Here is a 19,790-nt window from a genome sequence, read left to right on the forward strand (position 1 = left end):
GAAGCAATCCACCTTCATTCAGGGCCATGCTCTGGGCAGCGATGCTGGGCCAGAGATCTGTTGTGCTCAATGTAATTACTCTTCCTGAGTGAATCCCTGGGGCCCCTCCCCGCCTCCTACAGATCCCCATCACCTTGACCAGTGTTTCCATGTGTGCCTTGCCTCCTCCCCTCCTCCCCACCAAGTCCTTCTGTGGACTTCCCCCCTGGGCTAGCTTTCATGACGGTCTTATCCTGATCCCGAGAAGAGCTATTGGCATTGAAGGAGCAGGCAGATGGATGCACTAAGATCAGTTTCAGGGAGCTGAGTTGGCCATTGGAAAGAACTGTCTTCCCTGAGGCTTGAGAGGCAGAGATCCCCTGTTGTGGAGGTGGTGTGGTGTTTCTCAGAAAGCTCAGGATAAAGGCCAGAAAGGGAATCTCTCTTGAGTGACGACTGGAGAACTGAATGTCTTCTCTGACCTGTGCCCAGAGGAAGAAGAGCTCGTAGGGTCAGAGGAGGCCTTAGCCATCGTGAGCTTCAACTGCCCTCCCATCCCAATCTTGGGATGCCTCTTCTCAGCACAGATCCTCTTTAATTTTTCACTTATTCATTCATTTACTCATTCCTCAGATACCTGTGACTCAAAGCACTATGGTGCCATGTCTTCACTGTCCTAAGCACCACGTGGCTGGAGGTGACAACAACAAAGTGGTGTCCCAGTAACCCAGAGGAATGAAAGCGCTGTATGAGTATCATCAATATCATCTCCAGACTGTCAGGTTAATAAGAGCAATAAACATCACCAGCTGTTATAGGGGACATTCTGCAAGGGGGGGCTTTTGTATTCAAGAGGGTATGATTTCCTCCAACCAATGCCAATCAATAGCAGCAATAAAATGAGAAGGCATAAATCACCACAATAAAGAAAACTCTCCTGTGTGTGGCCTTGTATGCTATGTAGTGAAGGATCTAACTCCAGTGTTAGACTAGAGGTAGAGAATGTGAGGTTGCCAGTGGCCTTGAAGCTCTTTGCACAGCAGGGTGGGTGGGCTTTGATTGCCTCACTTGGAATTCAAGTCCTGCAGAACATGACCCCAGCTTGATTGTCTCCTAATGGGCTGCATCAGACCTTTCGAGGAACAAGCACTGATATGATCATGCAGTCTCACTTCTGTCTCCATAGAAGGGATTATACATGATTAAAATGTAAGTGTAAAGAAGCCCAATTCTGTTCTAATTTTTCCCATAAAGACTTCTGCATGCTTTTTAAAAAACTATCAAGCCACAAATTCTTAAGCAGAGAATTGTTGGTGTCCTTGCTGGGTATGTATTCAGTGTGATAGAGGGGACCCCGCATTGTCCACTTTTGCCCCCATGAGAACCCTCCATTCAGTCCACTCTGAATCTGACTTTTGCTGTTTCATGAACTTTCTCTGTGGCTACAGTCTCTCTCTTTCTTCTCCAGCTACATATTTGTCATCTCCAGCCTTGCTCACTTCCTGGATGAGCAGTATGGCTAGACCCTCTCCCAACCGAGAAGGCTCCATGATCATTCCCATACAGGGAAAGCTCTCTTGCATCTGACCTCATAGAAAGTGTTGTCCACATCACTTAATAACGTGCCATTTTGTGACACGTCTCACATTCTTACTTTATGCTTGTATTTAATTTTTTTAAGTGTCCCTGTGTCATCTTCCTAATGAGCCCATGAATTTTTGAGGAAAAGACTCCGGTGTTGTACTTCTGTCTCTCACTATGGTGCTGCCAGGTACATAGACAGCTCTCACATTTCAAGGAAGCTTATTCCTTGAGTCAGTACTTCCCAATCTGAGGAACAAAGACACTCTCTTTAGAAGTAGAAAATTCTCTGAAACGTTGAGAATACATTCCACTTTGAAAACAATGCACTAAAAGTTGGTGAGCCCTCCATGCCAATGGGGCAGTAAATTAAAATGCACAATCGAGTACTGATATTAACATGAAGTGAAAATACAAAACTTCAATGTCCTTAAAACTCTCAGACTGTCCATAATATATCCCTAGCACCCTCTTCCATCCCAATCCCTGTTCTCTACCGTCTCCTTCCACTATAATCCACATTTGAGAGACACTGAGCTAAGTCTGTGAGAGCTGCTATCAAAATAATGAAATAAGTCATCTGTTAACACCCTGGCTTCTATGATTTCACTAGATAAGTTAGCCTTCGCTCTGTGATGCACCAGAAGAGCGGGCACGGGCTGGCTGCATCTCTATGAGGTGAGAAGAGGTTTTGGAAAGAGGTTTGGAAGAGCTGTGGATCCTTAGAATATTTAGACCCTGGTACAGCTTCTGCAGGTCAGGCTTCTTTGTGTTAGAACAAGAGCCAGGAGGAAAACCATCTGGAGGAGTGCCTGTGTCAAGACTCAGAGAGTGGATGAGTGGGGCCAGATGCTGCAGACAAGCTGCACGAGTTCTGGGACTTGGGCATAGCTCAGGATGCACTGCTCATGGGGAAAGAGGTGCAGGATTGCAGTCTAAAATGGAACTGGGGGATATGGGATAAAGAATCTCACACACATGCCTTCAGAAGAATGGAATTTAAGAGCCAAGAAACTGATTTCCTATCATTGTCTGATTTACAGAAGAGTGAGACTCTTCTCCTGACTTATGAACATCCCTCAAGAATGGCTCCTCATCTTCAAGCCCGTGACTTGCATGCTTGGACTCTGGCTGGACGTCCCCCTCTTGGCACTCCTTGCCTCCAAATCTAGCCTGCCTCAAAACCTTAGTGGCCCTGCCCAATGCTGCTACAACATACATTTTCTGAATCGCGCTTGCTCTGTTATCCTCAAATAAACCCGGTTTCTGGTGATTTGAGCTCGCCTCAGCTTACCTCTTTATTTAGGTGAGCAGAGGGAAGATGAGAGGGAGCCGGATCATAGCAGTAGATTGGGTATCATAGGAGGTAAGGAAACAGAGGTAGAAGGGAAGGGACTGGAGCCTGGAGGAGGAAAAAGAGTTGAAAATCTTTGTTTTATTATTTAGTTTTTGGATATAGAGATGAGCATATTTCTATCCCCTGTAGGTCATCAGCTTTGTCAGTCTGAAGGGGGACACAAGGCAGACAGCTGTAGCCACAGGAGACAAACTGGACTGACTCAAAATTCTGTGGAAAGTTCTCACTGGCTCAACTTGAGTCTTTAGGAGCCCGGTTGGGTCAATAAATTGTGGCATGGGGAGGAGGTCCCATGTGAGTATGTGGCAGCGCCCATGGGGGCCACACAGAGGGAGCAGAAAAGAGGGCAGTTTTCATCAAAGAGGGGTGTCCATCAATATATGTAGCTTGGAGGTCAAAGAGAGTGTAGAAAGTTCAAGAAGCTCATACTTCAGATTTATTTTGTTTTTGCTCTTTGTTCTTGAAGAAGTTAGGGCCAGTGCCAAGAGTTAGAGGGTAGGTGGAGATTTGGGTTACCTAAGGCTTGGAATATTACCATGTGAACCGAGAAAGCCCGCAGAGCAACTGAGTGATGCTGAGATGCATTCAAGGGTAGGAAGCATAACTGTGCAATGGTGTCAATCCTGATTTATTCACTTAACAAACATTATTGATGACAATCTCTATTATCTCCCAGCATCCCAGACACAGATAGCACCAATAAAGGAGATGGTTGAGCTGATCCAGAGTTGGAGAGTGGAAATATAGGGGCCTCAGGGAAGAGGGCAAATCAGCAGAGGAGAGAGAGGAAGGGCTGAAGTAGGTGTTCACAGAAGAGGACTAGGACTGATTTTTTTTCTTCATTTTATAAGTGAATATTTAGGGATGCCTGGGTGGCTCAGTGGTTGAGCATCTGCCTTTAGCTCAGGTCATGAACCTGGGGTCCTGGGATCAAATCATTGGACTTCCCATGGAGAGCCTGCTTCTCCCTCTGCCTGTGTCTCTGCCTCTGTCTCTTTGTGTCTCTCATGAATAAATAAATAAAATCTTTAAAATAAATAAGTAAATAAATAGATAAATAAATATGAATATTTAATTCAGCACTGCAATAAGAATTGAACAGTATTAAAAACAGGAGCAGGGCAGCCCAAGTGGCTCAGCGGTTTAGCGCCGACTTCAGCCCAGGGCCTGATCCTGGAGACCCGGGATCAAGTCCCACTTTGGGCTCCCTGCATGGAGCCTGCTTCTCCCTCTGCCTGTGTCTCTGCCTCTCTCTCTCTCTCTCTCTCTGTGTCTCTCATGAAAAAATAAATATTAAAAAAAAACAGGAGCAGCTTAAAAATGAATATTAATCTTTAGTTTCCTTTGGAGGAGTTTGCCAGTTCCCTACAGCAAAGTGATGCTAGGAAATTGTCTCTAGAAGACAGACATTCTTGCAAAATGCACATCTAAAATTCTTAAAAAGGATGAAGGATTCAGGGAGGAGCTAACCAACTGTCCTGTTTCAGCAGTATCAGCAGTACCTTCTATCATGGCCCCTGCAGATGGAAACAACCCCTCAGGTAAGGTGAACACACCCTGGTTTGCTCAGGAAAGTTCCATGCAATTATCAGTGGCACCTCTTTTCATTATTGAGAGGTTCCAATGTGGATGCTGGATCACTTGGTCAGCCCAGACTTGGTCACGTCTGAACTGACTGGGGAAAATTGCCTCTCAGTAATGTCACTTCTTTGTGTGGTGTGCTGCAGGCCTGGTGATCTGGAAAGAGGAAACCTTAGCTCTCCACCTGCTTCTCTCCTCTTGGTGACACCAAGGGACAGGGAGACTCCTGGAAGTCACCAGTGCCTGCAGATCTGGCGTTTAAAGAGAAAGGATCCACAATAGAAACAAAGCTACCCTGTCCTGCTGGTTCCCCGTAGGGAGAAGCCACATAAGCGAACGCTCCATTCCTTGTAGGCAGCTGACTTAGAAAATACTGTCCTACCCAAACTGGATTCCCCTGGGCCATTTGATACACCCAGGGTGCCTCAGGGCAGGAAGTCCCAGAAACCACATGCAGGTTCTGACCGCCCACTTCAGCTTTTTTCAGCATGAAAAAGACACAGCCATGCAGGAATCATCTTTGTTTCTGCCACAGTGAAGACCAACGACATCTTGCCTAAAGTGTATTCCCTGTACATACTCCCAGGATTGAATGGATGTCCTCTACAGAACAGATCGGAGCTGTTTTGTCTCAGAGGCGCTTCAGCTGCCAGGCTTCGGCTTGGTCTGCAGACCTAGATGTGCAACAGTACAGCACAGAAGATGGGGCAGGTGAGGATGGGGAGGAGGCTGGCACGAGCTGGGATAGATTTTTTTCCCCCTGAGCCCAGCTGGTGATCAGCTTATACCCTAAAGCAGAAGGATTAATAACCAGAGTCATTTTATCCCCATCAGAATGTAACTACAGATGTGGGCTTATTGGGTGAAACAGCTAATCCTTTCTACATTTGGCTCACTCGTGAAATATGATGCCTGGGGTTGTCAAAAGCACTGTTTCCACATGGGCGTGCGGCTGGTGTGCTGCCCTCGTGGGCTGAGTGGGCAGCTGTCGACTGCCTGTGCGCTTGCTACTGGGTGAGCCCATTTCTCACTGGCCTGATGGAGGAGGGGGAAGGGAACAGGCCTGCGTGTGTGTGTGTGTGTGTGTGTGTGTGTGGACACTGAGGGGAAGAAGAGAGTAGCTGAAGGAAAATAAATGTCAGGTGTTGGAGGAGGTGGGTTCACAGAGAGGCTGGGAGGAAAAGGACTCTTGGAACAGCCTAAGTAAGGTTCATCGCAACCACAAGTCCTAAGGTTTCAGGGAGAGGGAGGCAGCAGGAAGAGGGAAGGAGGCTGAAGAAAGGGGGTGCACCTGGGCGTACACGCGCTCCAGATGGGAGCCAGCAGGCACCAGGGGTTTCCAGCGGGGCAGTGGCTCGACGCTCCCACGCCAGGAGACTCCATTAATCAAAGGGCTGCTGCTGCTGGAGCAGAGAGGAAAGGGTTTCCAGGCCAGGCAGTGAAACGCTTGGAGCTGAGCCTGGGCAGCCCCTGGGGTGGGTAACAGGAGACGCGGTACTCCGCGCGCGAAGGTCTGCGAGCTCGGCGCCGCCAGCCCCGGAGGCCCCTGCAGGCAGCCCGGGGGCCGCAGGGGGCGCGGCCTGGGCGCGGGGCGTGGCCCAGCAGCCGCCTCCGCCTTCCGCCGCGCGCACTGCCTTCCGCCGGGCGGGGCCGGGGGGCCGGGGGGCCGGGGGGCCGGGGCGTCCCGCGGGAGCCGGGCCGGGCTGCGGGCCCCCCTCCCCGCGCGCGGCCGCTGGGCTCGGCCGGTCGCTGCGGCCCGCTGGCTCACCCGCCTTCTCGGTCCGGGCGGGCGGGGCAGGAGAGTGAAAGCTCCGTTCCGGCGCGCTCCGTTCCCGAGACTTTAAAACACGCCCCGGGGTTCCTGGAAGACGCGGAGACGCCAGCAGCGTCCGACAGCCCCACCCGCCAGCTCGGGATCCGGGGACGCGGCCTTTGACGGAGGAGCGCCGGGGGCGGGAGGAAGCGCTCAGTGGCCAAGGGGCTTGTCAGGGGCCCTCTCGTCCATTTTTCTTCCTGTCCCTTCCCTCTGACCCTGCGTTTTAATTCCTGTCCCCTCCTTCCCTCAGGCCCCAGCGCCTGAAGCCTCCACCCCTCCCCCGGGCGGGGCGGGGCGGGGCGGGGCTGCGCGGGGCAGGTGTCCGGGCTGGGAGGCTCCCGTTGCCGTGGCAACGAGGGCGCCCTCCTTCCCTGGGGATAACCAACTCCCGGAAGAGCAGCAAATTGGAAAGGGAGCTGCTGAGGGCCGCTGGGAGGTGGGGGGCGGGTGCCCGCGAGCACCACGCGGGCCACGCGGGCGGGACACGTGACGCCCCTGCTTCCGCCGGTGGCAGGTGTCGCTGTCCCGGTGCAGCAGCCACTGCCCAGCTCTGCTCCGGCTCAGGGGCACCGGCCCCCTCTGTTCTCCGCTCGGAACTTTTAGCTACGGAATTCGGTTCTCGGTGGCTGAGGCCATTCATTTTTTTAGACTTTTTTTTGGAGTTTTAAAACTGGTTTTAGTGGTAAAAAGAAAAAGTGTTTTTCCCCCCAATTCTTAAAAGTGTAAAGAAGGAGAGGAGAATGATCCACAATTCCCAACTCTTATACCCAAAGGTAACCAGTTTATATTTTGTTGTCATCCTTCGAGATTCTTCCTGCACACATGTTCGCACACGAATGTACTATCTGCAAAAGTAGATTATGCTGCACATGATGCTTTGTCATCTGCATTTTCACTTAATGTATCACAGACATGGTCTTTCTCTTTCTTTCTTTCTTTCTTTCTTTCTTTCTTTTTCTTTCTTTCTTTCTTTCTTTCTTCCTTCCTTCCTTCCTTCCTTCCTTTTTCTTTCTTTTCTTTCTTTCTTTCTTTCTTTCTTTCTTTCTTTCTTTCTTTCTTTTCTTTCTTTCTTCTTCTTTTTCTTTCTTTTTCAAGATTTTATCCATCTATTTGAGAGAGAGCGAGCATGAGAGGTGGGAAGGAGCAAAAGGAGAGGGAGAAGCAGACTCCCTGCTGAGTAGTGAGCTTGACTTGGGGCTCTATCCCAGGACCCCGAGATTATGACTTGAGCAGAAAGCAGGTGCTCATCTGACTGAGCCATCCAGGCGCCCCAATTTATACTTTCTAATGGCAACATAGAATTACTCTAATGTATTAGCCAAGTTGCTAGTGCTGGAAATTTTAGTTGCTTCCCAATTTTTACTCTTCTACATGGAAATAGATATCCTCACACATGCATTTTTGCACACAGTCTGTTAGTTTTCTTAAGTGAAACTTTTGCAAGTAGAAGTATATGGGCTTTTAAAATTTCAATGTACGTTTCTAAAATCTGGGGCTGTGTGTTGTTTCCAAAGCAAGGGGGCTTTTACCCTCCTCCATCGGTACTTGGAATGGCAGGGAAAGTTCATTATCTATGGTGTCTTGATTGCTATTCCTGCCAAAACAAGATCTGAAACAAGAATTTGGATGTGAGTAGTTTTTTTTTTTTTTTTCCCCAGGGGTGATCCTAGAAGCACTCTGAAGAGTGAGCAATAAAAGGGGCACTGGTGAAGGGGTTACTACTGTGGGTTGCTGGGGTCCAGTTAGGCTGACGACCCTCCGAGACAACACATGGAATGCTCCTCAGAATGGGTCCCCGTTTGTTTCTGCACGACGTTAACTCTCCACATCTGTGTCTTTCCTTGCTGTTATTTGGAAAATTTCTTCAGGTAAGTTCTAAGGTAGGCCAAGAGGATATGGCTGGAGCATCTACAGCCTCAGCTACAACATGAACTATTACAACTTCCCCTGAACCTGAGCCAAGGCATGAGGTTAATACAGGACAAAATTGCGTAACGGACTAGAATTTTCATCAACTCCTCCACCTTCCCTGTCTGTTCCCTGAACCATTTCTTGGTGCCAACATCAGCTGTCCAGGGCTCCCAGAGCATATGATCCTCTAAGACACATCAAAGAGGTCTCTGTGATTTGCTCTAGAGGGTTAGACACAAAATCTATTACTTTTCCAGGGACTTTTGCGTTTTCAGACAGGAGGAAGCAGAGGGGAGAAGAATTCTTCACCAGAGGAGTTGATGAGAATGCTGGCATTTCAGGCGTTGTGGTGGCTGGAAGCTTCTCTGGCAGAGGCACTAGAGTGTGAGGCCCGTCCAGCAGAGGAATTCTGCTTGTCCTCACCTGACCTGCAGCAGGTGAGAGGCAGTGAAAAGGCGAAAGTGGAACACGAGAGGACGCTCCAGAGCCTCGTTTCTCTCATAAGGACGACACTCAAGGGGCACCTGGGTGACTCAGTGGTTGAGCATCTGGCTCAGGTCGTGATCCCGGGGTCCTGGGATGGAGTCCCCCATCGGGCTCCCTGCAAGGACTCCGCTTCTCCCTCTGCCTGTGTCTTTCATGAATAAATAAACAAACAAACAAACTTAAAAAAAATAAAGGATGACACTCACTGGCCTGTGAATTTAGAAAATGAGGCCGGCAGGAGGAAATAAAGCTGAATCTGCTGGAGGCACTTGGGAAAGCCATGAGCCACCAAGGCAGGTGTAGAGGGAGGAAGAAGCACCTCAGGGCTCTGGGGGGAAGGAGGCATTTGAATGAGAGCCTCAGCCTGGGATCCCCTCTTCCCTGCCTAGAGTCCGGTCTGCCGCTCTTCCTCTTCCCTGGCGCCACCAGGGGCCCACTGGTTTCTGCCTGTGCCCGGGCTGCTGGTGCTACCCAGAGTCCTGCTGGTCACCTGCTGTCTTCCCCAGCGGGTCCCGCCAGAGGGGAGGTCAGCGTCCCTCCTGGGCCCCTGCTGTACCCCCCCACCCCCACCTCCCGCGGCCCTGAGGGCCCAGGCCGCTCTGTCTCCGGAGCTGCCCCCCCCTCCCCGGCCTGACCCGAGTTCCCCGGCGTGGCAGGACTCGCGGGACAGACAGCAATTCCCTTCGGGCTGTGTTCTCTGGGTGTCACGCTTGGAAGTAGAGTCCCTAAGGAAGTGGTGAGCCGCGTTGGGCTGGGGGCTGTGGCTTGCGCTCCCCTCATCAGGCCGGGAAGTGGCCAAAGGACAGTGGCCGAGTGGACTGCAGAAGGGGAGCCCCTCCCAGCCCTGCCGCCCGAGCCCGCTCCTCTGTGGGCACCTTGGTGTTCACTGCCTCGCCCCGCTTCCCCTCTGCGGTCCGCGGCCCTGGTCCCTCCGGCCTCCGCCGCCGCAGCCTCCCAGCCTTCCTCTGTCCCGTGAGCCGTGTCCCTGCGTCCCCGGCCCCCAGCTCTGGGGCAGCGGGCCGTGGGGCAAAGTACGGAGGTTTGGGAGCCGACTGCCCGTGTCTGCTTCTGAGCCGCCTCGGTAGTTGGGTGACGTTTCCGGCCTCGTTTTCTCATCTGTGAAACGCAGATGCGGCGGGGCTCGGAGATGGCAGAGGTAAGGGCCCGACCCAAAGTAATGGCTAAAGGCTTGCGCCCAGGGGCGTCCTCCTGGGACGGCCAAGCATTCCCCGGCCCGCCTTGGCGCATGCTCAGCTCGGAGCTGAGGAAGGACAGTGCCCCCATCCCGCCATCCCGGACTGCTCTTCTGCGTCCAGCCTCTGTCTCCCCATATCTGCCAAGTATTCCCACTTGCGATGCCCTGCCGTGACCTCAGTGTCGGCCTGCGCGCAGAAACCTGGTCCCTTCTCCAAAGCTCGTCCTGTCGGGATTTCCCTGCTTCAGTCGTCCACACAGCTATTTTGCAGACTCTTAGCCTTGAAAAGCTCGGAGGTGTCTTCCTTTGCCCTTCTCATTTGGAAATAACGATTATTATTGGTAGAGTGCCTTCACGTGCATTTCAGACTTGCCCTCAACAGTGTTTTGAAGTAGGCTGTTATACAAGTGCCGCCCCTGGAGAGGCAAAATAGTCTGCCTGCGGGGGACAGGCAGAGCCGGACTCAACCTAAATCCTGGGCTTATCCCATATCTCAGAGAAGGCCTTCCACAGACTGGTAGCCAGGCTGATCCCAGTCTCACTGACCCAAAACGCTGAAGTCTCTCCATCCTAAGGACCAGTTGACAAACCCTTCCCAACATCTTCCTTTAGCTCCCAATTTTCTCTCAGTACCTCCTCCCCCCTTCAGAGACAAGCTCCTTTAAAAATTTATACACATCTACCAGTTTGATTTATCCTCTTCTCTTTGGGTCCTCAGGGACTGCTGTACAGCTTTCACCAGCTTGCTTGGCCCTCACCAGGGTCATTAGGTCACTGGGCCCTATTTAACCCTTTCACACACATATATTCCCTCTCCCCAACACCCTTTCCCCTCAGTGTCTCCCCTGAATCCTTTGTGTCTCTCTGGCAACTCTGCCTTAGGGTCTTTGGCTCAGCCCATCTCTTTTTTCTTTTTTTCTTTTTTAAAGATTTTATTTATTTATTTAAGAGAGATCAAGAGAGAAGGAGAGCATGAGCAAGGGGGAAGGGCAGAGGGAGAGAGAGAAGCAGACTCTTCACTAAGCAGAGAGCATGGCTCGGGGCTCGATCCCAGGACCCCAAGATCATGACCTGAGCCAAAGGTAGATGCTTAACTGACAGAGGCACTCAGGCACCCCGAGATGATCATTAATTCTATTTGAATGTCTCATAGACACATCTACTCAGCATGTTGTAAACTGAGCTAATCCTCTTCTATTTCTGTCTTAGATTGGGTTCCTTAGAAGCCAAATCTGAGACAGGGATATAGATGCATGAGACTTATTGAAGAAGAGGGAGAGAAGGAGTGAGGGAAGAAAGCAGGATAGGGCAGGGGAAAGAGCTAAGCATGGCTGTGATCTCAACTGGAATCTAGCTTCATCCCACAGGGACCTCTGGAGTTGAATTGTACCATTGAGGTAATTCTACTTTGAGACAACCCTTCACAAGCCAAGATCAGGATTTTTCTTCCTCCATTAGGTCTTAAGTGTGAATCAAAGGAAAAACATTATTATAACGGTAGTGAGTGACATGATGGTTTATGTCACTTGTTGATACAGCTTATATACAAACTTTAGACCTGAAAGTCCAATTCTAGATGTATTATATACATTTCAGTGGATCTCTACTGGGTCCTTTCAACCTGATGATTTGGTCAGTTTAAGAGTACCTAGTTCTGGCTGCATAGTCACTTGACGGCTCATCACCAGATGCTCAATCTCTGAAGTATAGTAGCATGTCAGGAGCTGTTTTTCAAACATCATGGAGGTCACTGCTGTAGATTGCATGTCCTTTCTCTAGATCTCTAAGAGTTATCAATATGGTAGATAAATACAAGGTTCTGTGCAATGTTCAGGTTGCCTAGGTTCCTATAGACTAAGACTGTAGATGTATACTATGGTCCATCCTATGTGAATGCAAACTGTTTCTGACTCTCCTCTTTTATGGGTACTAGAAATAATATATACTATGTATCGAAGGCTGTGTTAATTTGTTCTAGTGAAGATACCACACAGCACCTACAGGTGGAGCTACTACTAGACTAAGCGTGAGGTGGTCCATTGTCAGCCATCATTGTACATCCAATTTTTTGCAGGAGCCAGATAGTGGATTAAATGGAGATACAATGAGGACCATCCCCTTAAAAGGACCAGTCCGTTAAGTTTTTGAGGGTAGCACTAATCTCTGCCACTTCTCTCAGGATGTGATTTTTAAAATTTACTATTTTGGCTGAGTAGTGGGGTCAGTTTTATTGGTTTATACTTGGGTTTTCTTACTGTAGTAAGGTTTACTCTACAGATCAAGGAACCAATAAGGGTTATGTCAATGGCTAACATCCATCCCCATTATGAACTTGGGAAACAGGGATTTATGAACCCACTGTGGACAATAGTCTCTTTATTACTAGGTCCTCATGTAACACAATTCTAGCAGGAGGTCTAATGGCATGTGGAGATACAGGATATCTGCATCTACTCAGATCCTATATCCAACCATTCTCAAAATATCTGGGTATTCTTTCCTCACTGTATAGTTCTCTAGGTAAATGGCCATAGGTCCCTTTGGAGGGAAGACTGAAGTATCACTGCTGACCCAGACCCTTCCTGGGTCTGAAAAGTGGTTCAGATATGAAAGATTGTGATTTTTTTTCCACTGGGGCTGCTGACAATCTTCTACTTACTTATTTTTTATCTCTCTTGCTTGTATATATTAGACAATACTTTTGCTAGTGACCCATCTATCTTCCCTTCAGGAACATCATATTCTGTTGGTCAGTCATTCCCATAGCTTACTATAGCTCGGGATCTGTGGTTGCCCATCCAAACTGTTCTCCATTACAATAACTATGTTTATATGGCTTCTGATGGCTAAGTGCTGCCATTGGCCTCTGCTATTCCAGAATCCAATATTATCCTCATTACTACCAAAAAGCCCAGTCTGTGGGGGACATAGGGGTAGACAGGTGAAATAAGTGATAAGAATTAAGGGATACACTTGTCATGATGAGAGTACTGTGTGGCGTATGGAAATATTGATCATATTGTACACCTAAAACTAATATAACACTGTATGTTAACTCTAATGGGATTGAAATAAAACTTAAATAAAAAGCCTGGTCTGTGACCACATCTCTACAACAACCCTAGATTAGAGGAAGTCACTACTTACTTGATGGTGCTCTCCTTAGCACTTTGGCAGATGCCTGTCCTCCAGACCCTTCTGAGGGAGAAAGTCAGCCAGTGGGTTTTCTAGTCTGCAGATTTGTTCTAGCACACCCACATCTATGGCCTTTTGATCCCATCTTCCATAGTTGGACATGATGATTCTGGCATTGCTCTTTCTAAGAGCCATTTCAGTAATATAAAAGGACTTCCCTCTTTCATCTGCCCTTAAGTCCTTGCTGTAATGTTAAATTCATATTATTGAAGTATATTCCCATAGCAATAAGTTTGCCTTATTTTCTTCCCTTCATGATCCACCACTTTTTTTTTTTTTTTTTTTTTAAGATTTATGTATTTATTTGAGGGAGCAGGACAAAGGCAAAGGGAGAGAAAGTTTTAAGTAGACTCTGAGCTGGACATGGAGCTAGACACAGGGCTCAATCTCATGACCCTCAGATCATGACCTGAGCCAAAACCAAGAGTCAATGGCTTAAACCAACTGCACCACCCTCGCACCCTGGTTTACCACTCTTAAGATGCATCTAAGCCATAGACCTCCAGTTCCTGCCAGTACATGTTACCTCAATCCCACAGCAACCTTGATATATAATTCTTTTTTTTTTTTTCCCTTTAGCAGGCCCAGAACTTTCCATGAGTCACTCTATACTTAGCCCTAGTCATTGGTCTGGGAGCCAGGAAGAAGGGGAAGAGGGAAGACCCTAAGAGAACAAGCATGATTGTGATGGGCATTTGCCTCAGTTGAGGCTTCTGCATACTGTTCAGCAAGGGAAAGTTGCTCTCTTCTGACAAGATGGAGTGGGACACCTCTGCAAACTGAGAAAGTTAGGGGGATCTGGCCTCTCTAGCACATCTCCTAGAAACAACCCCTCCTTATCTCAGGCCCATTCAGTCCCTTCCAGGTTGTCTCAGGACCTGACTTTGATGTAAAAGGTCTGCTTCCCTACAAGTCTTGAGTTTGGTTTTGGTTTATAACTTGGTTACCTGCTGGCTATAGGAGACGGTTTTTTTTTTTTTTTTTAAGATTTTATTTATTTATTCATGAGAGACACAGAGAGAGGCAGAGCCATAGAAGGAGAAGCAGACTCCCTGTGGGGAGCCCCATGCAGGACTCCATCCCAGGACCCTGTGATCACAACCTGAGGCAAAGGCAGACGCTCAAACACTGAGCCACCCAGGTGCCCTGTTTTGTTTTGTTTTTTTTGTTTTTTGTTTTTTTTTTTTTAATTTATTAGTTTGTGGGATCCCTGGGTGGCGCAGTGGTTTAGCGCCTGCCTTTGGCCCAGGGCGCGATCCTGGAGACCCGGGATCGAATCCCACGTCAGGCTCCCGGTGCATGGAGCCTGCTTCTCCCTCTGCCTGTGTCTCTGCCTCTCTCTCTCTCTCTCTCTCTGTGACTATCATAAATAAATAAAAATTTAAAAAAAAATTTATATATAATTTATTAGTTTGTTTGCTTAACATTTCCCAGGAAGCCTCTGTCTCTTACCTTTTGCTTTGAATTGATCATTGATTGCCTGAGCCTGTCATTTTCTCTTTAATGTGTGTGGTTTTTTTTAAGATTTTATTTATTTATTCATGAGAATACACAGAGAGGAGAGAGAGAGAGGCAGAGACACAGGCAGAGGGAGAAGCAGGCTCCATGCAGGGAGCCCGATGTGGGACTCAATCCCAGGTCTCCAGAATCAGGCTCTGGCTGAAGGCAGCGCTAAACTGCTGAGCCACCCGGGCTGCCCTCTCTTTAATGTGTTAATAATGATCAACAGTAACCACCAATCCCACTGTCCTTTAATTACCATTTGTCCTATATCTCTCAAGTGCCAGAGATATTGCACAAACCAGTGTGTCTCCTTCAATTTGTACCCCTTTCAACTTGCCACAGGTGAGTGAGTCTTTGCATTGCTGCATCAGGGCGAAGTCTTTCACATTTCCCACTCTGCCACTAACAATGAACCCTCAATGCCAGCTAGTTGGCAAGTGATCGACTCCAGGATTCATCTTTAGAATTTGCTCTGAAGATTACTCTTTGTATCTATCTATCTATCTATCTATCTATCTATCTATCTATCTATCTATCTATCTATCTTAGAGTGGGTTTCCTAAGAGCAGAGCCTGAAACAGGGATTTGGACTGCTGTGGTTTACTGAAGGAACGCTCTTCGGAGAAAAGAGGTAAGAGAAGTAGCATAGGCCAGAGGAAGGACCTAAGCATAGAGCTGGAGTCTAGAAATAGCTTCGCTTCTCAGGTAGCCTTGGAGCATGAAGGGTACCCCAACACTAGTCCCACTCTGAAGCAAAAGAGCTAGCCCTTTGTACTTCTGTGCCAGTTGGTCATTAGCCGCCGGTTTCTGGGGGGTGTGACCTCCTGCCCGAGGCAGCTCCTGGATTCTGTTTGGCTGAGGATAATTTTCTGGTATTTGGCAGATGGGTGTAGTGGCCTGTAAAGTGATCCGGGCAGGACACCAACAACTTCTAAGACTGTTTCAGTAAATAACTCCTCAGTCCACCAGTTGCTCAAGCTAGAAACCTGGGAATCATGCATTTCCCTTTTCTTTTTTTTTCAATTTTCAGCCCAATCAAATCAATCTCTAAAAAATACGTATTCAATCTCCTAATCATTTCACTAAGTTTTCCCGTTTTCACACTCACTACCCAGTTGATGTCTCCACCATCTATTGTCCTTGTTACTGCAATATCTCTGAACAAACCTCTGTAGTTTCTGATCTGAAAGACAGCCAAGATAATCTTTCTAAATCCTCATCTTTTCACATCACTTCCTTTATTAACCCTTCAATGGGTTCCATTGCTCTTATGATAATATAAAACTGCTTTAAATAACTTAAAATATCCTTCATGACCTTGGTCCTACTCGTATTTCCTGGCTCATCTCTCACTACTTACAACCTCAGATAGCTGACCCAAATGAGCTTCTTTTAGTTACTTGAGTATACCATAGTCTCTCTTGATTCTATGTCTTGCATTCTATGATTTTTTTTTGTCTGCCAGGACACCTGTACCACCTCTCACCTGATTACTTCTTTTTCATCTTTAAGGATCTGCCTAGTTATGCTTGCCCTTGCAAAGCCCTCCTTGCTCTCAGCTTCTAGAGTCCTATAACACCTCGTACTTTCCCATCATGTTTCTTATCACATGGCACTGCAATTGCTTCTTTATTTCATTGCCTATGTCTTCTCACTACAGTGCTATTTCTTTACCAATTTCTTCATTCTGTTCTCACCCTTCTTCCTTTCCTGTATTTCTTAAGGCAAATTTCCTTCCATTTTTCTCTTCTTTAGTAATTTTGCAGTAATACAACTAATTTTTACACTTTAATGGTTTAGGATTAGATAATCTCAAATTGTAAGGTCTGTGGAAGCAGGGATGATGCTTATTATTTATCACTGTGTTATCAGTGCTTGGTATATGGATGGAACTCAATACATTTTTATTATATGAACTAATGCATGTATAAGAAGATTTGGTTTCTGTTTTCATTGCCACTCTAGGTGCCAGCAACTTGCAACAATGCCTTGCATATAGTACGTGCTTAATGAATATTTGTTAAATTCATTAATGAACTTAGCCTTTCTTCCCAATTTGCATGACAGCTCTCCTGCGTGATTTAGGCCCTCAGCACCTGTGTGTCAGAGTCAGGCATTAGATACTGGCACGAGCAAAGTGACAGGCCAGAAAGATCCTTGTTCTCATTTTCCTAAACAAACATCACAACAAAACCCAAGATGTCTTAAACAACTTTGAAGGAGCTCTGGAAACTGGTTAAAGATTACAGCAACTAAGTAATGCCCAATTGTAAAAACTCATTTTCAAAATGGTAAGAAATTTTGCAGTTTTTACTCACCCTCAATTCAGCCCACCTCACCTCTTCCAGCACAGTAGTGATTTTGGTTGGGATTTTGGTTTGGTTAGTGATTTTGGTTGCAGGTGGCAACCCAGCTCATGGTTCTCACCAGCCAGAGGGCACAGAATAGACCTTATTTTCAAATTACCATGTATGTCTGTTCTAAATAGTCCGGAAGTACTAAAGGACCAATGCAAGGCAATATCCCTGTTCCACATAACTTAGAATGCAAGTAGGGAAAGCACTGGGCAATGTTTGTAAAAGTTGCAGACTGGTTACAATCCTACAGACAGCTGGGGCTAGAGATTCTCTGAGTGGAGGCATACAGTAGACCATCTAAGGCCAGGAGGATAAACTGAGGCGAGATGCTTTGGGTAATTAGGACATTCAAAGTAGCCATGTATATAGGGAAATTTATAAACACATGTGCTAATCCCTAGGGTCATAGTAAGCCTACCTAAATGGTGAAGGGATGACCCCAGACCAAACCATTCCATAGAATGGTTAGAAGTGGTGGATGTTCTCTTTTTGTCTTTTTTTTTTTTTTTTTTTTTTTTTTTTTTGTATTTGTTTGTTTTAGTTCCTAGCATTTCAGGAAACCTCTATCCAAACACTAGCTGAACACAAGCTAAAGAAATAGAAACCTCAGTGATTACACATGACAAGGCATATTGTCTTTGCCAAAATAGTTTGGAAAAGTTTTGAAACAAATGTATTGTTTCCACAACAACCACAACAACCACCTCCAGAAGAAATAAAGAATGGAGGAAAGAAAGAAAGAGAGAAAATTAGCAATCTTTGAGGTAGAGGGAGAATCTGATTTATAGAGTTACCACATGATAATAGTCAAATGCCTAATTTTCAACCAAAAAGAATCCCAAGGCATACAAAAAGTAAGAGCACAAGTCTCATTCAGATGAACAAAATTAACTGACAGAAGCTGACCCTGAGGAAACCCAGACATCAGAATAAGTAGGAAAAGACTTTAAGCCAACTATATTAGATATATTTTACCCTTATATATTAAGGGAATACATGGGCAAAGAACTAAATGAAATCAAGAAAACAATATATGAACAAGATGAGGATATTAACAAGGATATAGAAATTGTAAAAAGGGGGGCACCTGGGCGGCTCAGTGGTTGAATATCTGCCTTCGGCTCAGGTTGTGATCCTGGGGTCTTGGGATTGAGTCCTGCATCAGGCTTCTGGAGGAAGCCTGCTTCTCCCTCTGCTTATGTCTCTCTCTGTGTCTCTTATGAATAAATAAATAAAATATTTAAAAAAATTGCAAAAAGGAACTAAAATTCTGGAGTCGAAAAGCATAATAGCTTAAATAAAAGTTTATTAGAGGGGTCTGACATCAAATTGGAGCAAGAAGAAAGAATCAGAGAACTTTAAGATAAGATGATTGAAAGTATTGAGTCTAAGGAGTAGGAGGGGAAGAGCAAAGAAAAGTGAACAGAACATAAAGGACTTATGGAATGTTATTAAATGGACAAATTTATGTATTATGGGAATTCCAGAAAAAGAAGAGGGCAAAAGAGGTAGAATAATTATATAGAGAAATAATGACTGAAAATCTCTCAAATTTGAGAAAATACATGAATTTACAAATCCAAGAAGCTCGATTAACTCCAAACAGGATAAACCTAAAGAGACCCATAAGGAGGCATATAACTAAACTGTTAACAGCCAAAGACAAAGAGGAAAAATTCTTGAAAATAGAAAGAGAAAGTAACTTGTCACAAATAAGGGATTCACAACTGACTTCTCATCAGAAGCCATGGAGGCTAGAAAGCAACTAGTATGATTTATTTAAAATACTAAAAGAAAAACACCTGTTAAGCAAAAAATCCATATCTGGTAAAAATGTCCTTCAAAAAATGAGAAATTAAGACATTCTCAAAATAAATAAACAAAAGCTGAGAGTTTATTACCATTACCCTCACTCTCCAAGAAATTCTGAAGGGGTTCTTCAGTTTGAAATGAAAGATTTTAGACAGTACCTCGAAGTGATATGAGTGCTCTAGTAAAGGGAAAAATATGGACAAATATAAAATCCAGCATCATTGCAGTTTTGATTTGTAACTTCATTTTGAATTTTCTCTTATATCTAAGAGACAAATGTATAAAAATAATTATAAATCTGTTATTAGGGACACAATGTATAAAAATGTAATTTGTGATCAGTAATATATAACTAGGAGTGACGGAACTGTATAGTAGTTTTGTATGTGATTGAAATTGATATCAATTCAAATTAGATTGTTATAACAATAGTATACCATAAATAAATCCCCATGGTAACTACAAACAAAATATAAACATACAGAAAGGAAATGAAAAGGAATTCAAAATCTATCACTACCAAAGAATCAAGTAAACACAAAAGAAGGCCATGACAGAAGAAATGAAGAAGAAAAGACCTAGAAGACATAGAAAAAAATAGCAAAATGGCAGAGGTATTTCCTTGTCAGTAATTATTTTAAATATAAATAGATTGAACTCTCCAGTCAAAGACATACATTGTGTCACACAATAAAGAAGGACTGGGTGAAAATCTCCCATAACCTATTATAATATGTCCCAAGTCTTACATTATAAAGACCTTAGGAAAGAAAATAAAATGTAACTATTGGAATCGGAAATGTAATAAAACATTAAAATTAAAGATATATTTTAAAGAAAAAGCATAGATTGACATGTTGAACAAAATAGACATACAAACTATGTGCTATCTACAAGGTACTTATGTTAGATTTAAAGATGCAAATAGGTTGAAAGTGAAAGAATGGGGAAAAAACTCCCAGGCAAATGATAAACAGAAGAGAACTGAGGTGGCTATATTATGATTATACAAAGTAA

The sequence above is a fragment of the Canis lupus genome, chromosome 2, assembly GCF_003254725.2.
Source record: "Canis lupus dingo isolate Sandy chromosome 2, ASM325472v2, whole genome shotgun sequence".
Lineage (NCBI taxonomy): Eukaryota > Metazoa > Chordata > Mammalia > Carnivora > Canidae > Canis > Canis lupus.